The sequence below is a fragment of the Triticum dicoccoides genome, chromosome 7A (assembly GCF_002162155.2).
Source record: "Triticum dicoccoides isolate Atlit2015 ecotype Zavitan chromosome 7A, WEW_v2.0, whole genome shotgun sequence".
NCBI lineage: Eukaryota > Viridiplantae > Streptophyta > Magnoliopsida > Poales > Poaceae > Triticum > Triticum dicoccoides.
In genome coordinates this window covers 126290385-126312576 of record NC_041392.1, presented here as the reverse complement: position 1 = coordinate 126312576, position 22192 = coordinate 126290385, and positions in this window count along the sequence as shown.

The following is a 22192-nucleotide window of genomic DNA, read 5'->3' as shown; positions in this document are numbered from 1 at the left end:
ATATATATAGGAAGTCCTGTTTCGGCCATCGGGACAAGTTTCGGGGTCATCGGTATTGTACCGGGACCACCGGAAGGGTCCCGGGGGCCCACCGGGTGGGGCCACCTACCCCGGGGGGCCACATGGGCTGTAGGGGGTGCGCCTTGGCCTACATGGGCCAAGGGCACCAGCCCCTAGAGGCCCATGCGCCAAGATATAGGAAAAAGGGGACAGTTCTAAAGGGGGAAGGCACCTCCGAGGTGCCTTGGGGAGGATGGACTCCTCCCCCCCTCTTAGCCGCACCCCTTCCTTGGAGGAAGGGGCAAGGCTGCGCCTCCCCCCTCTCCCCTGCCCCTATATATAGTGGAGGGGAGGGAGGGCATCCATACCTGAGCCCTTGGCGCCTCCCTCCCTCCCGTGACACCTCCTCCTCTCCCGTAGGTGCTTGGCGAAGCCCTGCAGGATTGCCACGCTCCTCCATCATCACCATGCCGTTGTGCTGCTGCTGGATGGAGTCTTCCTCAACCTCTCCCTCTCTCCTTGCTGGATCAAGGCGTGGGAGACATCGTCGAGCTGTACGTGTGTTGAACGCGGAGGTGCCGTCCGTTCGGCACTAGGATCATCGGTGATCTGAATCACGACGAGTACGACTCCATCAACCCCGTTCACTTGAATGCTTCCGCTTAGCGATCTACAAGGGTATGTAGATGCACTCTCCTTTCTACTCGTTGCTGGTCTCTCCATAGATAGATCTTGGTGATACGTAGGAAATTTTTTGAATTTCTGCTACGTTCCCCAACAGTGGTATCAGAGCTAGGTCTATTGCGTAGATTCTTTGCACGAGTAGAACACAAAGTAGTTGTGGGCGTCGATATTGTTCAATATGCTTGCCGTTACTAGTCTTATCTTGATTCGGCGGCATCGTGGGATGAAGCGGCCCGGACCAACCTTACACGTACGCTTACGTGAGACCGGTTCCACCGACAAACATGCACTAGTTGCATAAGGTGGCTGGCGGGTGTCTGTCTCTCCCACTTTAGTCGGATCGGATTCGATGAAAAGGGTCCTTATGAAGGGTAAATAGCAATTGGCATATCACGTTGTGGTTCATGCGTAGGTAAGAAACGTTCTTGCTAGAAACCCATAGCAGCCACGTAAAACATGCAAACAACAATTAGAGGACGTCTAACTTGTTTTTGCAGGGTATGCTATGTGATGTGATATGGCCAAAGGATGTGATGGATGATATATGTGATGTATGAGATTGATCATGTTCTTGTAATAGGATTCACGACTTGCATGTCGATGAGTATGACAACCGGCAGGAGCCATAGGAGTTGTCTTAATTTATTGTATGACCTGTGTGTCATTGAAGAACGCCATGTAAACTACTTTACTTTATTGCTAAACGCGTTAGTCATAGAAGTAGAAGTAGTCATTGGCGTGACAACTTCATGAAGACACGATGATGGAGATCATGATGATGGAGATCATGGTGTCAAGCCGGTGACGATGATGATCATGGAGCCCCGAAGATGGAGATCAAAAGGAGCAAAGTGATGATGGCCATATCATGTCACTATTTGATTGCATGTGATGTTTATCATGTTTATACATCTTATTTGCTTAGAACGACGGTAGTAAATAAGATGATCCCTTACAACAATTTCAAGAAGTGTTCTCCCCTAACTGTGCATCGTTGCGACAGTTCGTTGTTTCAAAACATCACATGATGATCGGGTGTTTTATTCAGACGTTCAAATACAACGGGTGTTGACGAGCCTAGCATGTACAGACATGGCCTCGGAACACATGCAAAACACTTAGGGTTAAGTTGACGAGCCTAGCATGTACAGACATGGCCTCGGAACACGGAGACCGAAAGGTCGAACATGAGTCGTATAGAAGATACGATCAACATGAAGATGTTCACCGATGATGACTAGTCCGTCTCACGTGATGATCGGACACGGCCTAGTTTGACTCGGATCATGTAATCACTTAGATGACTAAAGGGATGTCTATCTGAGTGGGAGTTCATAAGATGAACTTAATTATCCTGAACATAGTCAAAAGGTTTTTGCAAATTATGTCGTAGCTCACGCTATAGTTCTACTGTTTAGATATGTTCCTAAAGAAAAATTAGTTGAAAGTTAATAGTAGCAATTATGCGGACTAGGTCCGTAAACTGAGGATTGTCCTCATTGCTTCATAGAAGGCTTATGTCCTTAATGCACCGCTCAGTGTGCTGAACCCCAAACGTCGTTTGTACACGTTTTGATAACTACGTGATAGTTCAGTGAAACGGTTTAGAGTTGAGGCACCAAAGACGTTTTTCGAAATGTCGCGGAACATATGAGATGTTTCGAGGGCTGAAATTGGGATTTCAGGCTCGTGCCCACGTCAAGAGGTAAGAGACCTCCGACGATTTTCTTAACCTGCAAACTCAGGAGAAAAGCTCAATTGTTGAGCTTGTGCTCAGATTGTCTGAGTACAACAATCATTTGAATCGAGTGGGAGTTGATCTTCCAGATAAGACAGTGATGGTTCTCCAAAGTCATTGCCACCAAGCTGTTAGAGCTTCGTGATGAACTATAACATATCAGGGATAGATATGATGATCCTTGAGGTATTCGCGATGTTTGACACCGTGAAAGTAGAAATCAAGAAGGAGCATCAATTGTTGATGGTTGGTGAAACCACTAGTTTCAAGAAGGGCAAGGGCAAGAAGGGATACTTCATGAAACGACAAATCAGCTGCTGCTCTAGTGAAGAAACCCAAGGTAAAACCCAAACCCAAGACTAAGTGCTTCTGTAATAAGGGGAACAACCACTAGAGCAGAATTACCCTAGATACTTGGTAGATAAGAAGGCTGGCAAGGTCGATAGAAGTATATTGGATATACATTGTGTTAATATGTACTTTGCTAATACTCCTAGTAGCACCAGGGTATTAGATACCGGTTCAGTTGCTAAGTGTTAGTAACTCGAAATAAAAGCTACAGAATAAACGGAGACTAGCTAAAAGTGAGCTGACGATATATGTTGGAAGTGTTTCCAAGTTTGATGTAATCAAACATCGCACGCTCCCTCTACCATCAAGATGAGCATTAAACCTGAATGGTTGATTGAATCTCGATCGTAGTGATACACATTTTCATGCCAAAAGATAGTAATGATAGTACCACTTACTGGTGGCACTGCCATGTAAGTCATATTGGTTTAAAACGCATGAAGAAGCTCCATGTTGATGGATCTTTGGGCTCACTCGTTTTTGAAAAGTTTGAGACATGCGAACCATGTCTATTGGTGTATATGCATGAAGAAACTCCATGCAAATGGACCGTTTTGACTCACTTGATTTTGAATCACTTGGGACATGCAAATCATACCACATGGGCAAGATGACTGAAAAGCCTCGTTTTCAGTAAGATGGAACAAGATAGCAACTTGTTGGAAGTAACACATTTTGATGTGTACAGTCCAATGAGTGCTGAGGCATGCAGTGAATATCGTTATGTTCTTACTTCACAGATGATTCGAGTAGATGTTGAGTATATTTACTTGATGAATCACGAGTCTGAATTATTGAAAGGTTCAAGTAATTTCAGTGTGAAGTTGAAAGATCGTCGTGACAAGAGGATAAAAGATCTATGATATGATCATAGAGATGAATATCTGAATCACGAGCTTGGCACAGAATTAAGACATTGTGGAAATTGTTTCACAACTGATACAGCCTGGAACACCATAGTGTGGTGGTGTGTCCAAACGTCATAGTTGCACCCTATTGGATATGGTGCATACCATGATGTCTCTTATCGAGTTACCACTATCGTTCATGGGTTAGGCATTAGAGACAACCACATTCACTTTAAATAGGGCACCACGTAATTCCGTTGAGATGACACCGTATGAATTATGGTTTAGAGAAACCTAAGCTGTCATTTCTTAGAAGTTTGGGGCTGCGATGCTTATGTGGAAAGGTTTCAGGCTGATAAGCTCGAACCCAAAGAGGATAAATGCATCTTCATAGGACACCCAAAACAGTTGGGTATACCTCCTGTCTCAGATTCGAAAGCAATAAGGGATTGTTTCTAGAATCGGGTCCTTTCTCGAGGAAAAGTTTCTCTCGAAAGAATTGAGTGGGAGGATGGAGGAGACTTGATGAGGTTATTGAACCGTCACTTCAACAAGTGTGTAGGAGGGCACAGGAAGTTGTTCCTGTGGCACCTACACCAATTGAAGTGGAAGCTTATGATAGTGATCATGAAGTTTCGGATCAAGTCACTACCGAACCTCGTAGGGTGACAAGGATACGTACTACTTCAGAGTGGTACAGTAATCCTGTCTTGAAGGTCATGTTGCTAGACAACAATGAACCTACGAGCTATGGAGAAGCGATGGTGGGCCCAAATTCCGACAAATGGTTAGAAGCCATAAAATCCGAGATAGGATCCATGTATGAAAACAAAGTGTAGACTTTGGAAGAACTACTTGATGGTCATAAGGCTGTTAGGTACATATGGATTTTGAAAGGAAGACAGACAATGATGGTAAGTGTCACCATTGAGAAAGCTCGACTTGTCGTTAAGATGTTTTTCGACAAGTTCAAGGAGTTGACTATGATGAGACTTTCTCACTCGTAGCGATGCTAAGAGTCTGTTGGAATTATATTAGCAATTACTGCATTATTTATGAAATCTTGCAGATAGGATGTCAAAACATTGTTTCCTCGATGATTCTTGAGGAAAGGTTGTATGTGATACAACCGGAAGGTTTTGTCTATCCTGAAATATGCTAATAAGTATGCAAAGCTCCAGCAATCCGTCTGAGGACTGGAGTGAGCATCTCGGAGTTGGAATGTATGCTTTGATGATGATCAAAGATTTTGGGTTTGTACAAAGTTTATGAGAAACTTGTATTTCCAAAGAAGTGAGTGGGAGCACTATAGAATTTCTGATGAATATATGTTGTTGACATGTTGTTAATCAGAAATGACGTAGAATTTCTGGAAAGCATATAGGGTTATTTTGAAAGTGTTTTTCAATGGAAAGCCTGGATTAAGCTGCTTGAGCATTGAGCATCAAGATCTATAAGGATAGATCAAAACGCTTAATGGTACTTTCAAATGAGCACATGCCTTGACGTGATCTTGAAGGTGTTCAAGATGGATCAGTCAAAGAAGGAGTTCTTGGCTGAGTTGTAAGGTATGAAGTTAAGACTTAAAGCTTGACCATGGAAGAATAGAGAGAAAGGAACGAAGGTCGTCCCCTATGCTTAAGACATAGGCTCTACAGTATGCTATGCTGTGTACCGCACCTGAAGTGTGCTTTACCATGAGTCAGTCAAGGGGTACAAGAGTGATCCAAGAATGGATCACAGGACAGCGGTCAAAGTTATCCTTAGTAACTAGTGGACTAAGGAATTTTTTCATTTATGGAGGTGGTAAAAGAGTTCGTCGTAAAGGGTTACGTCGATGCAAGCTTAACACCTATCCGGATAGCTCTGAGTAGAGATACCGGATACGTATAATGGAGCAACAATTTAGAATAGCTCCAAGTAGAACAGTTATTTGGAATAGCTCCAAATAGAACGTGGTAGCTGCATCTAGGAGATGACATAGAGATTTGTAAAGCACACACAGATCTGAAAGGTTCAGGCCCGTTGACTATAACCTCTCTCACAAGCATAACATGATCAAACCCAGAACTCATCGAGTGTTAATCACATGGTAAATGTGAACTAGATTATTGACTCTAGTAAACTCTTTGGGTGTTAGTCACATGGGGATGTGACCTTGAGTGTTAATCACATATCGATGTGAACTAGATTATTGACTCTAGTGCAAGTGGGAGACTGTTGGAAATATGCCCTAGAGGCAATAATAAATTGATTATTATTATATTTCCTTGTTCATGATAATCGTTTATTATCCATGCTAGAATTGTATTGATAGGAAACTCAGATACATGTGTGGATACATAGACAACACCATGTCCCTAGTAAGCCTCTAATTGACTAGCTCGTTAATCAATAGATGGTTATGGTTTCCTGACCATGGACATTGGATGTCGTTGATAACGGGATCACATCATTAGGAGAATGATGTGATGGACAAGACCCAGTCCTAAGCCTAGCACAAGATCATGTAGTTCGTATGCTAAAGCTTTTCTAATGTCAAGTATCATTTCCTTAGACCATGAGATTGTGCAACTCCCGGATACCGTAGGAGTGCTTTGGGTGTGCCAAACGTCACAACGTAACTGGGTGGCTATAAAGGTACACTACGGGTATCTCTGAAAGTGTCTGTTGGGTTGGCACGAATCGAGATTGGGATTTTGTCACTCCGTGTAAACGGAGAGGTATCTCTGGGCCCACTCGGTAGGACATCATCATAATGTGCACAATGTGACCAAGGGGTTGATCACGGGATGATGTGTTACGGAACGAGTAAAGAGACTTGCCGGTAACGAGATTGAACAAGGTATCGGTATACCGACGATCGAATCTCGGGCAAGTACCATACCGCTAGACAAAGGGAATTGTATACAGGATTGATTGAGTCCTTGACATCGTGGTTCGTCCGATGAGATCATCGTGGAACATGTGGGAGCCAACATGGGTATCCAGATCCCGCTGTTGGTTATTGACCGGAGAACGTCTCGGTCATGTCTGCATGTCTCCCGAACCCGTAGGGTCTACACACTTAAGGTTCGATGACGCTAGGGTTATAAAGGAAGTTTATATGTGGTTACCGAATGTTGTTCGGAGTCCCGGATGAGATCCCGGACGTCACGAGGAGTTCCGGAATGGTCCGGAGGTAAAGATTTATATATAGGAAGTCCTGTTTCGGCCATCGGGACAAGTTTCGGAGTCATCGGTATTGTACCGGGACCACCGGAAGGGTCCCGGGGGCCCACCGGGTGGGGCCACCTGCCCCGGGGGGCCACATGGGCTGTAGGGGGTGCGCCTTGGCCTACATGGGCCAAGGGCACCAGCCCCAAGAGGCCCATGCGCCTAGGGAACCCTAGAGGGAAGAGTCCTCAAGGGGGAAGGCACCTCCGAGGTGCCTTGGGGAGGATGGACTCCTCCCCCCTCCTTAGCCGCACCACTTTCTTGGAGTAGGGGGCAAGGCTGCGCCTCCCCCCTCTCCCCTGCCCCTATATATAGTGGAGGGAAGGGAGGGCATCCATACCTGAGCCCTTGGCGCCTCCCTCCCTCCCGTGACACCTCCTCCTCTCCCGTAGGTGCTTGGCGAAGCCCTGCAGGATTACCACGCTCCTCCATCACCACCACGCCGTTGTGCTGCTGCTGGATGGAGTCTTCCTCAACCTCTCCCTCTCTCCTTGCTGGATCAAGGCGTGGGAGACATCGTCGAGCTGTACGTGTGTTGAACGCGGAGGTGCCGTCCGTTCGGCACTAGGATCATCGGTGATCTGAATCACGACGAGTACGACTCCATCAACCCCGTTCACTTGAACGCTTCCGCTTAGCGATCTACAAGGGTATGTAGATGCACTCTCATTCTACTAGTTGCTGGTCTCTCCATAGATAGATCTTGGTGATACGTAGGAAAATTTTGAATTTCTGCTACGTTCTCCAACAGTGGCATCATGAGCTAGGTTTATTGCGTAGATTCTTTGCACGAGTAGAACACAAAGTAGTTGTGGGCGTCGATATTGTTCAATATGCTTGCCGTTACTAGTCTTATCTTGATTCGGCGGCATCGTGGGATGAAGCGGCCCGGACCAACCTTACACGTACGCTTACGTGAGACCGGTTCCACCGACAAACATGCACTAGTTGCATAAGGTGGCTGGCGGGTGTCTGTCTCTCCCACTTTAGTCGGATCGGATTCGATGAAAAGGGTCCTTATGAAGGGTAAATAGCAATTGGCATATCACGTTGTGGTTCATGCGTAGGTAAGAAACGTTCTTGCTAGAAACCCATAGCAGCCACGTAAAACATGCAAACAACAATTAGAGGACGTCTAACTTGTTTTTGCAGGGTATGCTTTGTGATGTGATATGGCCAACAAGGATGTGATGAATGATATATGTGATGTATGAGATTGATCATGTTCTTGTAATAGGAATCACGACTTGCATGTCGATGAGTATGACAACCGGCAGGAGCCATAGGAGTTGTCTTTATTTATTTGTGACCTGCGTGTCATTGAACAACGCCATGTAACTTACTTTACTTTATTGCTAAACGCGTTAGCCATAGAAGTAGAAGTAGTCGTTGGCGTGACAACTTCATGAAGACACGATGATGGAGATCATGATGATGGAGATCATGGTGTCATGCCGGTGACGATGATGATCATGGAGCCCCGAAGATGGAGATCAAAAGGAGCAAAGTGATGATGGCCATATCATGTCACTATTTGATTGCATGTGATGTTTATCATGTTTATACATCTTATTTGCTTAGAACGACGGTAGTAAATAAGATGATCCCTTACAACAATTTCAAGAAGTGTTCTCCCCTAACTGTGCACCGTTGCGACGGTTCGCTGTTTCAAAACATCACGTGATGATCGGGTGTTTTATTCAGACGTTCAAATACAACGGGTGTTGACGAGCCTAGCATGTACAGACATGGCCTCGGAACACATGCAAAACACTTAGGGTTAACTTGACGAGCCTAGCATGTACAGACATGGCCTCGGAACACGGAGACCGAAAGGTCGAGCATGAGTCGTATAGAAGATACGATCAACATGAAGATGTTCACCGATGATGACTAGTCCGTCTCACGTGATGATCGGACACGGCCTAGTTTGACTCGGATCATGTAATCACTTAGATGACTAGAGGGATGTCTATCTGAGTGGGAGTTCATAAGATGAACTTAATTATCCTGAACATAGTCAAAAGGCATTTGCAAATTATGTCGTAGCTCACGCTATAGTTCTACTGTTTAGATATGTTCCTAGAGAAAAATTAGTTGAAAGTTAATAGTAGCAATTATGCGGACTAGGTCCGTAAACTGAGGATTGTCCTCATTGCTTCATAGAAGGCTTATGTCCTTAATGCACCGCTCAGTGTGCTGAACCCCAAACGTCGTTTGTACACGTTTTGATAACTACGTGATAGTTCAGTGAAACGGTTTAGAGTTGAGGCACCAAAGACGTTTTTCGAAATGTCGCGGAACATATGAGATGTTTCGAGGGCTGAAATTGGGATTTCAGGCTCGTGCCCACGTCAAGAGGTAAGAGACCTCCGACGATTTTCTTAACCTGCAAACTAAGGAGAAAAGCTCAATTGTTGAGCTTGTGCTCAGATTGTCTGAGTACAACAATCATTTGAATCGAGTGGGAGTTGATCTTCCAGATAAGACAGTGATGGTTCTCCAAAGTCATTGCCACCAAGCTGTTAGAGCTTCGTGATGAACTATAACATATCAGGGATAGATATGATGATCCTTGAGGTATTCGCGATGTTTGACACCGCGAAAGTAGAAATCAAGAAGGAGCATCAATTGTTGATGGTTGGTGAAACCACTAGTTTCAAGAAGGGCAAGGGCAAGAAGGGATACTTCATGAAACGGCAAATCAGCTGCTGCTCTAGTGAAGAAACCCAAGGTAAAACCCAAACCCGAGACTAAGTGCTTCTGTAATAAGGGGAACAACCACTAGAGAAGAATTACCCTAGATACTTGGTAGATAAGAAGGCTGGCAAGGTCGATAGAAGTATATTGGATATACATTGTGTTAATGTATACTTTGCTAGTACTCCTAGTAGCACCAGGGTATTAGATACCGGTTCGGTTGCTAAGTGTTAGTAACTCGAAATAAAAGCTACGGAATAAACGGAGACTAGCTAAAAGTGAGCTGACGATATATGTTGGAAGTGTTTCCAAGTTTGATGTAATCAAACATCGCAAGCTCCCTCTACCATCAAGATTAGCATTAAACCGGAATGGTTGATTGAATCTCGATCGTAGTGATACACATTTTCATGCCAAAAGATAGTAATGATAGTACCACTTACTGGTGGCACTGCCATGTAAGTCATATTGGTTTAAAACGCATGAAGAAGCTCCATATTGATGGATCTTTGGGCTCACTCGTTTTTGAAAAGTTTGAGACATGCGAACCATGTCTATTGGTGTATATGCATGAAGAAACTCCATGCAAATGGACCGTTTTGACTCACTTGATTTTGAATCACTTGGGATATGCAAATCATACCACATAGGCAAGATGACTGAAAAGCCTCGGTTTCAGTAAAATGGAACAAGATAGCAACTTGTTGGAAGTAACACATTTTGATGTGTGCAGTCCAATGAGTGCTGAGGCATGCAGTGAATATCGTTATGTTCTTACTTCACAGATGATTCGAGTAGATGTTGAGTATATTTACTTGATGAAACACAAGTCTGAATTATTGAATTGTTCAAGTAATTTCAGAGTGAAGTAGAAGATCATTGTGACAAGAGGATAAAATGTCTATGATATGATCATAGAGATGAGTATCTGAGTTACGAGTTTTGGCACACAATTAAGACATTGTGGAAATTGTTTCACAATTAATACCGCCTGGAACACCATAGTGTGATGGTGTGTCCGAACATCATAGTTGCACCCTATTGGATATGATGCATACCATGATGTCTCTTATCGAACTGCCACAATAGTTTATGGCTTAAGCATTAGAGACAACCACATTCACTTTAAATAGGGCACCACATAATTCCGATGAGATGACACCGTATGAATTATGGTTTAGAGAAACCTAAGTTGTCGTTTCTTAAAGGTTTGGGGCTGCGACGCTTATGTGAAAAAGTTTCAGGATTAAGCTCGAACCCAAAGCGGATAAAATGCATCTTCATAGGACACCCAAAACAGTTGAGTATACCTCCTAATTCAGATCCGAAAGCAATAGGGATTGTTTCTTGAATCGGGTCCTTTTTCGAGGAAAAGTTTCTCTCGAAAGAATTGAGTGGGAGGATGGTGGAGACTTGATGAGGTTATTGAACCGTCACTTCAACAAGTGTGTAGCAGGGCACATGAAGTTGTTCCTGTGGCACCTACACCAATTGAAGTGGAAGCTTGTGATAGTGATCATGAAGTTTCGGATCAAGTCACTACCGAACCTCGTGGGATGACAAGGATGCGTACTACTTCAGAGTGGTACGTAATCCTGTCTTGGAAGTCATGTTGCTAGACAACAATGAACCTACGAGCTATGGAGAAGCGATGGTGGGCCCAAATTCCGACAAATGGTTAGAAGCCATAAAATCTGAGATAGGATCCATGTATGAAAACAAAGTGTAGACTTTGGAAGAACTACTTGATGGTCGTAAGGCTGTTAGGTACATATGTATTTTGAAAGGAAGACAGACAATGATGGTAAGTGTCACCATTGAGAAAGCTCGACTTGTCGTTAAGATGTTTTTCGACAAGTTCAAGGAGTTGACTACGATGAGACTTTCTCACTCGTAGCGATGCTAAGAGTCTGTTGGAATTATATTAACAATTACTGCATTATTTATGAAATCTTGCAGATAGGATGTCAAAACATTGTTTCCTCGACGATTCTTGAGGAAAGGTTGTATGTGATACAACCGGAAGGTTTTGTCTATCCTGAAATATGCTAATAAGTATGCAAAGCTCCAGCAATCCTTCTGAGGACTGGAGTGAGCATCTCGGAGTTGGAATGTATGCTTTGATGATGATCAAAGATTTTGGGTGTATACAAAGTTTATGAGAAACTTGTATTTCCAAAGAAGTGAGTGGGAGCACTATAGAATTTCTGATGAGTATATGTTGTTGACATATTAATGATCAGAAATGACGTAGAATTTCTGGAAAGCATATAGGGTTATTTGGAAAGTGTTTTCAATGGAAAACCTGGATTAAGCTACTTGAACATTGAGCATCAAGATCTATAAGGATAGATCAAAACGCTTAATAGTACTTTCAAATGAGCACATGCCTTGATGTGATCTTGAAGGTGTTCAAGATGGATCAGTCAAAGAAGGAGTTCTTGCCTGAGTTGTAAGGTATGAAGTTAAGACTTAAAGCTCGACCATGGCAGAATAGAACGTCGTCCCCTATGCTTAAGACATAGGCTCTACAGTATGCTATGCTGTGTACCGCACCTGAAGTGTGCTTTACCATGAGTCAGTCAAGGGGTACAAGAGTGATCCAAGAATGGATCACAGGACAGCGGTCAAAGTTCTCCTTAGTAACTAGTGGACTAAGGAATTTTCTCAATTATGGAGGTGGTAAAAGAGTTCGTCGTAAAGGGTTACGTCGATGCAAGCTTAACACCTATCCGGATAGCTCTGAGTAGAGATACCGGATACGTATAATGGAGCAACAATTTAGAATAGCTTCAAGTAGAACAGTTATTTGGAATAGCTCCAAATAGAACGTGGTAGCTGCATCTAGGAGATGACATAGAGATTTGTAAAGCACACACGGATCTGAAAGGTTCAGACCCGTTAACTATAACCTCTCTCACAAGCATAACATGATCAAACCCAGAACTCATCGAGTGTTAATCACATGGTAAATGTGAACTAGATTATTGACTCTAGTAAACTCTTTGGGTGTTAGTCACATGGGGATGTGACCTTGAGTGTTAATCACATATCGATGTGAACTAGATTATTGACTCTAGTGCAAGTGGGAGACTGTTGGAAATATGCCCTAGAGGCAATAATAAATTGATTATTATTATCTTTCCTTGTTCATGATAATCGTTTATTATCCATGCTAGAACTGTATTGATAGGAAACTCAGATACATGTGTGGATACATAGACAACACCATGTCCCTAGTAAGCCTCTAGTTGACTAGCTCGTTAATCAATAGATGGTTAAGGTTTCCTGACCATGGACATTGGATGTCGTTGATAACGGGATCACATCATTAGGAGAATGATGTGATGGACAAGACCCAATCCTAAGCCTAGCACAAGATCATGTAGTTCGTATGCTAAAGCTTTTCTAATGTCAAGTATCATTTCCTTAGACCATGAGATTGTGCAACTCCCGGATACCGTAGGAGTGCTTTGGGTGTGCCAAACGTCACAACGTAACTGGGTGGCTATAAAGGTACACTACGGGTATCTCTGAAAGTGTCTGTTGGGTTGGCACGAATCGAGATTGGGATTTTGTCACTCCGTGTAAACGGAGAGGTATCTCTGGGCCCACTCGGTAGGACATCATCATAATGTGCACAATGTGACCAAGGGGTTGATCACGGGATGATGTGTTACGGAACGAGTAAAGAGACTTGCCGGTAACGAGATTGAACAAGGTATCGGTATACCGACGATCGAATCTCGGGCAAGTACCATACCGCTAGACAAAGGGAATTGTATACAGGATTGATTGAGTCCTTGACATCGTGGTTCGTCCGATGAGATCATCGTGGAACATGTGGGAGCCAACATGGGTATCCAAATCCCGCTGTTGGTTATTGACCGGAGAACATCTCGGTCATGACTACATGTCTCCCGAACCCGTAGGGTCTACACACTTAAGGTTCGATGACGCTAGGGTTATAAAGGAAGTTTGTATGTGGTTACCGAATGTTGTTCGGAGTCCCGGATGAGATCGCGGACGTCACGAGGAGTTCCAGAATGGTCCGGAGGTAAAGATTTATATATAGGAAGTCCTGTTTCGGCCATCGGGACAAGTTTCGGAGTCATCGGTATTGTACCGGGACCACCGGAAGGGTCCCGGGGGCCCACCGGGTGGGGCCACCTGCCCCGGGGGGCCACATGGGCTGTAGGGGGTGCGCCTTGGCCTACATGGGCCAAGGGCACCAGCCCCAAGAGGCCCATGCGCCTAGGGAACCCTAGAGGGAAGAGTCCTCAAGGGGGAAGGCACCTCCGAGGTGCCTTGGGGAGGATGGACTCCTCCCCCCTCCTTAGCCGCACCCCTTTCTTGGAGTAGGGGGCAAGGCTGCGCCTCCCCCCTCTCCCCTGCCCCTATATATAGTGGAGGGAAGGGAGGGCGTCCATACCTGAGCCTTTGGCGCCTCCCTCCCTCCCGTGACACCTCCTCCTCTCCCGTAGGTGCTTGGCGAAGCCCTGCAGGATTACCACGCTCCTCCATCACCACCACGCCGTTGTGCTGCTGCTGGATGGAGTCTTCCTAAACCTCTCCCTCTCTCCTTGCTGGATCAAGGCGTGGGAGACATCGTCGAGCTGTACGTGTGTTGAACGCGGAGGTGCCGTCCGTTCGGCACTAGGATCATCGGTGATCTGAATCACGACGAGTACGACTCCATGAACCCCGTTCACTTGAACGCTTCCGCTTAGCGATCTACAAGGGTATGTAGATGCACTCTCATTCTACTCATTGCTGGTCTCTCCATAGATAGATCTTGGTGATACGTAGGAAAATTTTGAATTTCTGCTACGTTCCCCAACACTCTGTTGGGGAACGTTGCAGAAAACAAAAATTTTCCTAGTCGTTTCACCAAGATCATCTAGGAGTTCATCTAGCAACGAGTGATTAGATGCATCTACATACCTTTGTAGATCATGCACGGAAGCGTTCAAAAGAACGGTGATGATGTAGTCGTACTCGACGTGATCCAAATCACCGATGACCAGCGCCGAACGGACGGCACCTCCGCGTTCAACACACGTACGGAACAGCCACGTCTCCTCCTTCTTGATCCAGCAAGGGAGGGAGGAGAGGTTGAGGGAGATGGCACCAGCAGCAGCACGACGGCGTGGTGTTGATGGAGCTGCAGTACTCCGGCAGAGCTTCGCTAAGCACTATGGAGGTGGAGGAGGTGTTGGGGAGGGAGAAGGAGGCAACCAAAGGCCAAGACGTTCAGGTATAAAGTCCCTCCTCTCCCCCACTATATATAGGGGTGCCAAGGGGGGGTGGCCGGCCCTAGGAGATCCAATCTCCTAGGGGGTGCGGCGGCCAAGGGGGGTTTTCCCTCCCCCCAAGGCACCTAGGAGGTGCCTTACCCTCCTAGGACTCTTGCCCCCTTAAACCCTAGGCGCATGGGCCTATGTGGGGCTGGTGCCCTTGGCCCATTAGGCCAAGGCGCACCCCCTTACAGCCCATGTGGCCCCCGGGGCAGGTGGACCCACCCGGTGGACCCCCGGGACCCTTCCGGTGGTCCCGGTACAATACCGATAACCCCGAAACTTGTCCCGATGCCCGAAACAGGACTTCCCATATATAAATCTTTACCTCCGGACCATTCCGGAACTCCTCGTGACGTCCGGGATCTCATCCGGGACTCCGAACAACATTCGGGTTACTGCATATACATATCCCTACAACCCTAGCGTAACCGAACCTTAAGTGTGTAGACCCTACGGGTTCGGGAGACAAGCAGACATGACCGAGACGACTCTCCGGTCAATAACCAACAGCGGGATCTGGATACCCATGTTGGCTCCCACATGCTCCACGATGATCTCATCGGATGAACCACGATGTCGAGGATTCAATCAACCTCGTACGCTATTCCCTTTGTCTATCGATATGTTACTTGCCCGAGATTCGATCGTCGGTATCCCAATACCTCGTTCAATCTCGTTACCGGCAAGTCACTTTACTCGTACCGTAATGCATGATCCCGTGACCAGACACTTGGTCACTCTGAGCTCATTATGATGATGCATTACCGAGTGGGCCCAGTGATACCTCTCCGTCATACGGAGTGACAAATCCCAGTCTTGATCCATGTCACCCAATAGACACTTTCGGAGATACCCGTAGTCTACCTTTATAGTCACCCAGTTACGTTGTGACGTTTGGCATACCCAAAGCACTCCTACGGTATCCGGGAGTTACACGATCTCATGGTCTAAGGAAAAGATACTTGACATTAGAAAACTCTAGCAAACGAACTATACGATCTTGTGCTATGTTTAGGATTGGGTCTTGTCCATCACATCATTCTCCTAATGATGTGATCTCGTTATCAATGACATCCAGTGTCCATAGTCAGGAAACCATGACTATCTGTTGATCAACGAGCTAGTCAACTAGAGGCTCACTAGGGACACGTTGGTGTCTGTTATTCACACATGTATTACGATTTCCGGATAACACAATTATAGCATGAATAAAGACAATTATCATGAACAAGGAAATATAATAATAATGCTTTTATTATTGCCTCTAGGGCATATTTCCAACAGTCTCCCACTTGCACTAGAGTCAATAATCTAGTTACATTGTGATGAATCGAACACCCATGGAATTCTGGTGTTGATCATGTTTTTCTCTAGGGAGAGGTTTAGTCAACGGATCTGCTACATTCAGGTCCGTATGTACTTTACAAATCTCTATGTCTCCATCTTGAACATTTTCACGAATGGAGTTGAAGCGACGCTTAATGTGCCTTGTCTTCTTGTGAAACCTGGGCTCCTTGGCAAGTGCAATAGCTCCAGTGTTGTCACAGAAGAGCTTGATCGGCCCCGACGCATTGGGTATGACTCCTAGGTCGGTGATGAACTCCTTCACTCATATTGCTTCATGTGCTGCCTCCGAGGCTGCCATGTACTCCGCTTCACATGTAGATCCCGCCACGACGCTTTGCTTGCAACTGCACCAGCTTACTGCCCCACCATTCAAAATATACACGTATCCGGTTTGTGACTTAGAGTCATCCAGATCTGTGTCGAAGCTAGCATCGACGTAACCCTTTACGACGAGCTCTTCGTCACCTCCATAAACGAGAAACATTTCCTTAGTCCTTTTCAGGTACTTCAGGATATTCTTGACCGCTGTCCAGTGTTCCTTGCCGGGATTACTTTGGTACCTTCCTACCAAACTTACGGCAAGGTTTACATCAGGTCTGGTACACAGCATGGCATACATAATAGAACCTATGGCTGAGGCATAGGGGATGATGCTCATCTCTTCTATATCTTCTGCCGTGGTCGGACATTGAGCTGAGCTCAATTTCACACCTTGTAACACAGGCAAGAACCCTTTCTTGGATTGATCCATATTGAACTTCTTCAATATCTTATCAAGGTATGTGCTTTGTGAAAGACCTATGAGGCGTCTCGATCTATCTCTATAGATTTTGATGCCTAATATATAAGCAGCTTCTCCAAGGTCCTTCATTGAAAAACTTTTATTCAAGTAGGCCTTGATGCTGTCCAAGAGTTCTATATCATTTCCCATCAACAGTATGTCATCTACATATAATATGAGAAATGCTACAGAGCTCCCACTCACTTTCTTGTAAACGCAGGCTTCTCCATAAGTCTGTGTAAACCCAAACGCTTTGATCATCTCATCAAAGCGAATGTTCCAACTCCGAGATGCTTGCACCAGCCCATAAATCGAGCGTTGGAGCTTGCACATTTTGTCAGCATTCTTAGGATCGACAAAACCTTCCGGCTGCATCATATACAATTCTTCCTTAAGGAAACCATTAAGGAATGCCGTTTTGACGTCCATTTGCCATATTTCGTAATCATAGAATGCGGCAATTGCTAACATGATTCGGACGGACTTCAGCTTCGCTACCGGTGAGAAAGTCTCATCGTAGTCAACCCCTTGAACTTGTCGATAACCCTTAGCGACAAGCCGAGCTTTATAGATGGTCACATTACCATCCGCGTCTGTCTTCTTCTTAAAGATCCATTTATTTTCTATGGCTCGCCGTTCAACGGGCAAGTCAGTCAAAGTCCATACTTCGTTTTCATACATGGATCCTATCTCGGATTTCATGGCTTCTAGCCATTTGTCGGAATCCGGTCCCGCCATCGCTTCTTCATAGTTCGAAGGTTCACCGTTGTCTAACAACATGATTTCCAAGACAGGGTTGCCGTACCACTCTGGTGCGGAACGTGTCCTTGTGGACCTTCGAATTTTAGTAGGAGCTTGATCAGAAGTATCTTGATCATTATCATTAACTTCCTCTCTAGTCGGTGCTGGCACCTCAGGAACATTTTCTTGAGTTGCGCCATTTTCCGGTTCAAGAGGCAATACTTCATCAAGCTCTACTTTCCTCCCACTTACTTCTTTCGAGAGAAATTCTTTCTCCAGAAAGGACCCATTCTTGGCAACAAAGATCTTGCTTTCGGAACTGAGGTAGAAGGTGTACCCAATAGTTTCTTTTGGGTACCCTATGAAGACGCATTTTTCCGATTTGGGTTCGAGCTTTTCAGGTTGAAGTTTCTTGACATAAGCATCGCATCCCCAAACTTTTAGAAACGACAGCTTAGGTTTCTTCCCAAACCATAATTCATACGGTGTCGTCTTAACGGATTTCGACGGAGCCCTATTTAAAGTGAATGCGGCAGTCTCTAAAGCATAGCCCCAAAAAGAAAGCGGTAAATCGGTAAGAGACATCATAGATCGCACCATATCTAACAGAGTGCGATTACGACGTTCGGACACACCATTACGCTGAGGTGTTCCAGGCGGCATGAGTTGTGAAACTATTCCACATTTTCTTAAGTGCGTGCCAAACTCGTGACTCAAGTATTCTCCTCCACGATCTGATCGCAGAAACTTGATTTTCCTGTCACGTTGATTTTCAACCTCACTCTGAAATTCCTTGAACCTTTCAAAGGTTTCAGACTTGTGTTTCATTAAGTGGATATACCCATACCTACTTAAATCATCAGTGAGGGTGAGAACATAACGATAGCCACCGCGAGCCTCAACACTCATTGGACCGCACACATCGGTATGTATGATTTCCAATAAGTCGGTTGCTCGCTCCATTGTTCCTGAGAACGGAGTCTTGGTCATTTTACCCATAAGGCATGGTTCGCACGTGTCAAATGATTCATAATCAAGAGACTCTAAAAGTCCATCAGCATGGAGCTTCTTCATGCATTTAACACCTATGTGACCAAGGCGGCAGTGCCACAAGTATGTGGGACTATCATTATCAACCTTACTTCTTTTGGTACTCACATTATGAACATGTGTAGCATCACGTTCGAGATTCATAAAGAATAAACCATTCACCATAGGAGCATGACCATAAAACATATCTCTCATAAAATTGGAACAACCATTATTCTCAGATTCAAAAGAGTAGCCATCTCGAATTAAACGAGATCCCGATACAATGTTCATGCTCAAAGCTGGCACTAAATAACAATTATTAAGGTTTAAAACTAATCCCGAAGGGAGATGCAGAGGTAGCGTGCCGACGGTGATCACATTGACCTTGGAACCATTCCCGACGCGCATCGTCACCTCGTCCTTTGCCAGTTTCCGCTTATTCTGCAGCCCCTGTTTTGAGTTACAAATGTGAGCAACTGCACCGGTATCAAATACCCAGGAGCCACTACGGGCACTAGTAAGGTACACATCAATTACATGTATATCACATATACCTTTGGTTTTGCCGGCCTTCTTATCCGCTAAGTACTTAGGGCAGTTCCGCTTCCAGTGACCGCTTCCCTTGCAATAAAAGCACTCAGTCTCGGGCTTGGGTCCATTCTTTGGCTTCTTCCCGGCAGCTTGCTTGCCGGGCGCGGCAACCTCCTTGCCGTCCTTCTTGAAGTTCTTTTTACCCTTGCCTTTCTTGAACTTAGTGGTTTTATTGATCATCAACACTTGATGTTCCTTCCTGACTTCTACCTCTGGTGATTTTAGCATAGCAAATACTTCAGGAATGGTCTTTTCCATCCCCTGCATATTGAAGTTCATCACAAAGCTCTTGTAGCTTGGTGGAAGCGACTGGAGGATTCTGTCAATGACCGCATCATCCGGGAGATTAACTCCCAGCTGAGTCAAGCGGTTATGCAATCCAGACATAGTGAGTATGTGCTCACTGACAGAACTGTTTTCCTCCATCTTACAGCTGAAGAATTTGTCGGAGACTTCATATCTCTCGACCCGGGCATGAGCTTGGAAAACCATTTTCAGCTCTTCGAACATCTCATATGCTCCATGTCTCTCAAAACGCTTTTGGAGCCCCGGCTCTAGGCTGTAAAGCATGCCGCACTGAACGAGGGAGTATTCATCGAAACGTCCCTGCCAAGCGTTCATAACGTCTTGTTCCGCAGGGAGAACGGGTGCGTCACCAAGCGGTGCTTGTAGGACATAATCTTTCTTGGCAACTATGAGGATGATCCTCAGGTTCCGGACCCAGTCCGTATAGTTGCTGCCATCGTCTTTCAGCTTAGTTTTCTCTAGGAACGTGTTGAAGTTGAGGACTACGTTGGCCATTTGATCTGCAAGACATATTGCAAATATTTTAGACTAAGTTCATGATAATTAAGTTCAACTAATCAAATTATTAGTGAACTCCCACTTAGATTAGACATCCCTCTAGTCATCTAAGTATTACATGATCCGAGTTAAACTAGACCGTGTCCGATCATCACGTGAGACGGACTAGTCAACATCGGTGAACATCTTCATGTTGATCGTATCTTCTATACGACTCATGCTCGACCTTTCGGTCTTCTGTGTTCCGAGGCCATGTCTGTACATGCTAGGCTCGTCAAGTCAACCTAAGTGTTTGCATGTGTAAATTTGTCTTACACCCGTTGTATGTGAACGTCTGAATAAAACACCCGATCAGCACGTGTTGTTTTGAAACAGCGAACTGTCGCAACGGTGCACAGTTAGGGGGAACACTTCTTGAATTTATTGTGAGGGATCATCTTATTTACTACCGTCGTTCTAAGTAAACAGGATGCAAAACATGATAAACATCACATGCAATCAAATAATAAACGTGACATGATATGGCCAATATCACACAACTCCTTTGATCTCCATCTTGGGGCTCCATGATCATCTTGTCACCGGCTAGACACCATGATCTCCATCATCATGATCTCCATCATCGTGTCTCCATGAAGTTGCTCGCCAATTATTACTTCTACTACTATGGCTAACGCGTTTAGAAATAAAGTAAAGTAATTACATGGCGTTTCTTGATGACACGCAGGTCATATAAAAGAATAAAGACAACTCCTATGGCTCCTGCCGGTTGTCATACTCATCGACATGCAAGTCGTGATTCCTATTACAATAGCATGAACATCTCATACATCACATATAGATCATTCATCATTCATCACAACTTTGGCCATATCATATCACAAACCACTTGCTGCAAAAACAAGTTAGACGTCCTCTAATTGTTGTTGCAAGTTTTACGTGGCTGAATTAGGGTTCTAGCAAGAACGTTTTCTTACCTATGTTAAAGCCACAACGTGATTTGTCAACTTCTATTTACCCTTTTTAAGGACCCTGTTCATCGATTCCGCTCCAACTAAAGTAGGAGAGACAGACACCCGCCAGCCACCTTATGCAACTAGTGCATGTTAGTCGGTGGAACCGGTCTCACGTAAGCGTACGTGTAAGGTTGGTCCGGGCCGCTTCATCCCACAATACCGCTGAAGCAAGAAAGGACTAGTAACGGCAAGAAAGTTGACAAATCTACGCCCACAACAAATTGTGTTCTACTCGTGCAAGAAGAACTACGCATAGACCTAGCTCATGATGCCACTGTTGGGGAACGTTGCAGAAAACAAAAAATTTCCTACTCGTTTCACCAAGATCATCTAGGAGTTCATCTAGCAACGAGTGATTAGATGCATCTACATACCTTTGTAGATCGCGAGCGGAAGCGTTCAGAAGAACGGTGATGATGTAGTCGTACTCGACGTGATCCAAATCACCGATGACCAGCGCCGAACGGACGGCACCTCCGCGTTCAACACACGTACGGAACAGCCACGTCTCCTCTTCTTGATCCAGCAAGGGAGGGAGGAGAGGTTGAGGGAGATGGCACCAGCAGCAGCACGACGGCATGGTGTTGATGGAGCTGCAGTACTCCGGCAGAGCTTCGCTAAGCACTATGGAGGTGGAGGAGGTGTTGGGGAGGGAGAAGGAGGCAACCAAAGGCCAGGGCGTTCAGGTATGAAGTCCCTCCTCTCCCCCCACTATATATAGGAGGGCCAAGGGGGGGTGGCCGGCCCTAGGAGATCCAATCTCCTAGGGGGTGCGGCGGCCAAGGGGGTTTCCCTCCCCCCCAAGGCACCTAGGAGGTGCCTTCCCCTCCTAGGACTCTCTCCCCCTCAAACCCTAGGCGCATGGGCCTATGTGGGGCTGGTGCCCTTGGCCCATTAGGCCAAGGCGCACCCCCTTACAGCCCATGTGGCCCCCCGGGACAGGTGGACCCACCCGGTGGACCCCGGGACCCTTCCGGTGGTCCCGGTACAATATCGATAACCCCGAAACTTGTCCCGATGCCCGAAACAGGACTTCCCATATA